The following is a 6000-nucleotide window of genomic DNA, read 5'->3' as shown; positions in this document are numbered from 1 at the left end:
AGTAGGCTGCATAAAGAATATTTTAAGTCTGGGCAGGAATTATATGAGCAGGAGGAGTAAAGGGAAGGAAGAAATGAAAAAGGACTTTGTCCAGTTTGAGATGCTTAGTAGGTGGGGATGCCATTAACAACTATGTGGACTTCTGGTAGGGAACACAAAAATGAATTCAGTTCTGACCAGTGTGGACTGAGGTAATGACTGAGGCCATCCAAATGGAGAAGAAATCTGTTTGACATAACAGTGTGGATATCAAGAGAGAGACAGGATTTTCTGTTATTCTGGAGCATCAGAAAATCAACTGTTTAAGGAAGAACATGTCTCTGATCCCCAAATGTAATGAAGCAAGGTTAAATTAGACTAATATTTCTTGCCTAATAAACTAGGCTCTTGCAGATGACTACTTCTAATTCAAGAACTCACATTCTTGCTCTTTTGAAAAAATCAAAAGTAAATTGGCCTATCTTCTCCACTCATCATAATTTCTAGAATATCAACATTCATCTCACGGCAAGTTCTCTCATTATCCAGAGATGGAATTAAGGCACTGGTGATATTTTTCTACCATAAATTGAATTTCAGTTTTTTAAAAATGTGTAGTCCACCCTTCTAGAGATAAGGATCAGGAAGTATATTTATTAACAGATATTTATCAAGGACAAAGTAGGGGTTACAAAAAACATAGGTATGTGTCTTGTACACAAAGAATCTTCAACAAACAAATAGACCCTTCCATAAAATCTCCAATATATGGGGTTTATGTAAACCCAAATTTGAAACTTGCTAAAACAAGTACAGATGAGTACGTGAGGATGTTGGGAAGTAAACATATGTCACTGGAGAATTAGAGGTGGAGATATGGGTGGATCTGGGTTTGGTTAAGAATGAATCAGACCATCCCACAGAGGGTGGCTCCTCCCTGGATGGACTTGCTATAAAAAGGCCATTAACCAGACTTCAGTACCCAGCAAGCTCCTTCAGCTGCATTCTATTTGCTCTTCTTGTGAACAGGTAAGAGGGAATGCATTTAACTTTGCTTACTGAGTTTTAAGCAAAATAGAAATCTAGATGAATGTGTACTCTAAGGAAAGAAGTACTGGTGTTTAGGGTTTTACCCTTATTTTTAGTGTGACTGTCACTAACAGTTTATTTCTATATAGAAAGAAAATAAGGGCAAAAATCTATTTTCCAGGAGGACATTCAATACTCTCTCTTTGTATTGTTAGATTTCCACTTATACATTCATATAACAAATACACATCTATCTTGTATTTGCCAAGTGCTGCTCTTAGCACTCGTTTTTGCAGAAGTAAACTATATAAACTCTGAGAAGCTTACATTTAGTAGGGGGAGACATTCAGTAAACAATAAATAAATAATTTAAAATAATGACAAGAACAATGAAGAAAATACAAGAGTGATAGAGTAATAGGAGGAAGAGAGGATTTCAAATTGTATGGCCAAGGAGGACCTTTCTAAGAATTTTTTGTTTGCCAATTGAGTAAATTCTTTTGAAATTGGCACATAATTGTACATATTTGGGGTACACTATGATTTTTAGATACATATATACAATAAGTCATGATTAAATCAAAGTAATTAGCATACCTATTGCCTCAAACATTTATCATTTCTTTGTGTTGGGAACATTCAAAACCCATTCCTCTAGCCATTTTGAAATATAAAGCAAATTATTGTTAACTATAGTTACCCTACTGTGCTATAAAATACTAGAACTTATTCCTCCTATCTAACTGTGTTTAGCTTCCACATATAAGTGAGAATATGTGGTCTTTTTCTTCCTGTGCCTGGCTTATTTCTCATACTATAATGCCCTTGAGGCTCAATCCATGTTGCCATAAATGACAGGACTTAATTATTTTTTAGGACTAACACTCTATTGTGTATATATGCCATATTTTCCTTATCCATTATCCATCAATGGACACCTACTTTAGTTCCATGTATTATCTATTGTAAATAGTGCTGCAATAATATGGGCATGCAGATATCTCTTTGACATACTGATTTCATTACTTTTGGATATATACTCAGTATTGGGACTGCCAGATTATATGGTAGTTCTATTTTTGTTTTTTTGGTGAACCTCCATACTGTTTTACATAATGGCTATACCAACATTCCTAGCCACACTGTATAACAGTTCCCCTTTCTCTATATCCTTGCCAGCATTTTTTGTTATTGTTTTTTCTAACTGGGATGAGATGATGCTGCACTGAGTTGAGATCTTAATGACAAAAGAAACTAGTCAAGGTAAAGAACTGGATTCTAAAGCACTAACTTATTTCAAGTTAGAAAAGGAGGCAGTGCCTACAGCCAATTTTAAAAGGAGAATAGTGGTATATGGTTATATCAGAGAGCTAAACAGGTGTAGGCCATGTAAAAGGGGGCATAATAGCTAGGTGTGGTGGTACATGCCTGTAATCTCAGTGACTCCAGAGGTGAAGGCAGGAGGATCCCAAGTTCAAAGCCAGCCTCAACCACTTAGCAAGACCCTGTCTCAAAAAAAATAACAAGGGCAAGGCATGCAGCTCAGTGGTTAAGCATCCTTGGTTCAAACCCCAGTACCAAAATAAAAGGTGGGGGTATAATAGAGTTTGTACATTATTTTAAATACATGAATATTAATCAGGGGGAGAAAAATAATCTAATGTTTCTAAAAGATCACTAAATTGCTATGTAGAAAACAGGATTACAGGAATGTAAAAGTGGGATTAAGTAGATAGACTATTAGTTTAGGTGAGAAAGAATGAAAATAAAAATCACAAGAAATACCTGTTTGTGGAATCCAAAAACCTTATCTTTGATATTCTGTCTTTACACCACACTAATTCATCACCATGTCCAGTCAGCTCTGCCTACACAATATGTCAAGTCCACTTCCATTTGTCTTCTTTACCACTGTCATCCTAGTCCAGACTACCCTTATCTCTCACCTCTATTACATTACAAAACACTACAACTTTATTTATTCACTTTTCTAATGATAATTATTTGAATTGTTTCTGAGGAGGTATTATAAATAATAGAGCTATAAGCATTTTGTGTAAAATTTTTGGTTACATGTGCATATGATTTGTGGGGAATATTTTAGGGGTAACTGCTGATTCTTAGATACTGCCAAGTAACTTTTCAGTGATTCTTCCAGTTTATACTCTCTTTAGCTATATATAAAAGACCTAAGTTCTCCACATCCTAATATTTGCTGATGCCAAGTTTCTTTTTTCCTTTTTATCTTTTCAGTCATTTGGTGGATATACTGTAGTTTCCACATTATAATTTCAATTTGTGTCTCCCTAGTAATCACAAGGTTGAAAACTTTTATATATTTATTGGTTATCTAGAGAGTCTTTTCTGTAAAGTTCCTGTGACAGAAACCCAATTTTCTGTTGGCTATCTGTATTTTTTATTCATTTATAGAAGTTATTTTTATATTCAAGATAGCACTTTACTGATTAAATATGTTGTTTATATCTTTCACTCTACAGCTTGTCCTTCTCTCCTTTAAAAGTATCTTTTAAATGAACAGACAATCCTACTTTTAATGCAATCCAATTTTCCAATCATTTTCTTTATGATTAGTACTTTAAGTTCTATTTAAGAAGTATTTCCCTACCCTAAGGTCTTGAAGGTACTCTTTTATCTCTTTTATGTAAGATCCACAATTTTTATTCCACATGGAAATCCTCTTAACCCAGAACAATATATTCAGAACACTACACTTCCCCTACTGACCTGCACCACCATCTGTGCCATAAAACAAATGCCCAGAGTGATATAGGGTCTGACTTTGAACTATTAACTTTCATTGCTCCATCTGTTTAGCCATGGGCCAATGCCATATTGTCTTCCTTTATAATACACCTTGCTATCTGGTATATACTTCATCTTTTCTGAGACGATTGTGTCTAATCTTAGTTCTCTGCATTTTTTATATAAATTTCAGAGATTACCTAATCAATCTTTACTTTTAAAAACTTCATGAATTCTGAATGTAATTTTATTGCATCTGTAAATAAATTTGAGGAGATCTGACATTTAACAATACTGAGATTTTTCAATCCATGAATAAGGCCTATTCTTCCATTTATTTAAATCTTCTTTATCTCTATATTCATCATCTGAGTACAGATCATTTAGAAATTTCCTAAATGTTTATGCTTTTATAAATAGCATCCATTCTTATTTCACTGTTTAGATATTATGTTGAAGTATAATAGATCTTTATATATTTATCTTACAGTCAGTAACACTAGAAAGTTTACTTATTCCAATAGTTTAGCTGTACATTCTTTTGGATTTTCTACCTACAAAAATATCATTCTGTGATTAAGGACAGTTTTATTACTTCTTTTCTAATTACTCTCTTTTCAATTCCTTTTCTTTATTTTTCTGGTTAGGACCTTCAGCACAGTGCGAACAAGATGAAAGCAGGTATATCATTCTCAAACTTGAAGGTGAAAGTTTCAACATTTTACCATTAAACATGAGTTTTGCTATAACACTTTCAAACATAATTGATGTATTTCATTTATAAATCAAAATTGTTGAATTTTATCAGGTTTATGTATTTTTGCATTTTTGAGAGGCTTATATAATTTCCCCATTATTCTACCTATGTAGTTAATTGGTTTTACAATAGTAAATCAAACAAATTTTTTGAAATAAAACTTATTTAGGAGTGATATAAATTCTTATAAAACACTAGACCATGCTTACTATTATTTTCTTTCACATTATTGCACCTATATTTTTGGGAAAAAAAATCTTAAAAACTTCATTCTTTTAATATGGTACTGAGATTATTAATGGATTTAGAAATTAATGTTTCCTCTTTTCATTTCTCTGGAACAATCTGTGGAAGGTCAGATTATATCTATCGCACATTGGAAATGTGTTTAAGAGTCATCTTATTTAATAACCAGGACTATTTAGGTTTTCTATTTTATTAGATTTTTCAGAAGTTGAATCTCAGCTTTCTTGATTCTCTAAATTTATTTTCTATTTCATTAATTTCACTTGCCTCTTTATTACTAGTAAGTTATTATATTTTCATTTATTATTATTTTAATCTTTATTTCCTTCATTATACTCTTTGGGCTCAATTTTTTTTTTAAACTTCTTGAGATAAATGCTTGGTTTATTGATTTTCCAGCCTCTTTTCTTCTTAAATACATATATTTAAGCTCCAAATTTCCACTAGGCATGCAATTAATGAACCCCACGAGTTTTGCTATTTTATATTTTTCTCATTTTCATTAAGTTCGAAATGAAAATTAATAACTGGATTGAAAAGATGGGGGACTTCATCATAATGAGAGTTTTGTAGATTTTTGAGAGCTAAAATGAATTTGAGTACAAGAAAGCAGAATTCAGGAAGTGAGGACTGAATACATAGGCTATCTTTTGAAAAGGTTTGATATAAAAGGAAACAGAGAAGAAGAATTGTACCTTAAGAGGGATGTAGGATTGGGAGTCAGGGGCAAGTGTTAGATATGAAGTTTTTCAGCAAAAATATATGATAAAAAGAATGGTCCTACTGAAATAGAAAAACTGGAGAGAAGTAGAGAACTGCAAAGGTAGTGTGTGATAGAAATGAGAGAGTAAGGTCTAGTACAAGGCACAATAAAAGAGATCAACCTTAATGTATACTCAAGATAAAAGGGAACTGAGTACACAAGTAGTAAGTTGGGCAATAAATTATTGAAGTCAGAGTATGAGAGGAGAGCAGAGAATGGGATCTGTGATACTAAGATTTTTGGACATGATGCAATTAAAGCTAAGTTCAGGGTCTTAAAAATCACCATAAATAAGAATGGCTGAAAAAATATTAAATTTATAAGGGATTTTTTTGTAAGACACATTTAACTGTATTTTTAAAAATTCACTCTTCTTTTATATAGCCAAGATCTTGTCCATTTTACATATATTAAAATAATAAAATTATATGTAATTCTAATTTATTTTACACTTTCTATTTAC

At 32.2% G+C, this 6000-nt stretch overlaps 1 protein-coding gene across 1 annotated transcript in view; it reads left to right on the top strand.

The window, feature by feature from the left end:
* The first annotated feature begins 954 nt into the window (after window positions 1–954).
* The window catches only part of FLG (filaggrin), a 49615-nt gene continuing 44569 nt past the window's right edge, over window positions 955–6000 (top strand). Inside the window, 1 exon segment of the mRNA XM_079156001.1 lies at window positions 955–1008. The gene's annotated coding sequence lies outside the window, so the exon portion shown is untranslated.

Source organism: Sciurus vulgaris, assembly GCF_902686455.1.
Source record: "Sciurus vulgaris genome assembly, chromosome: 1".
Classification (NCBI taxonomy): domain Eukaryota; kingdom Metazoa; phylum Chordata; class Mammalia; order Rodentia; family Sciuridae; genus Sciurus; species Sciurus vulgaris.
The sequence above is the reverse complement of the archived record's forward strand: the minus strand, read 5'-3'. Positions and strand labels throughout refer to the sequence as shown.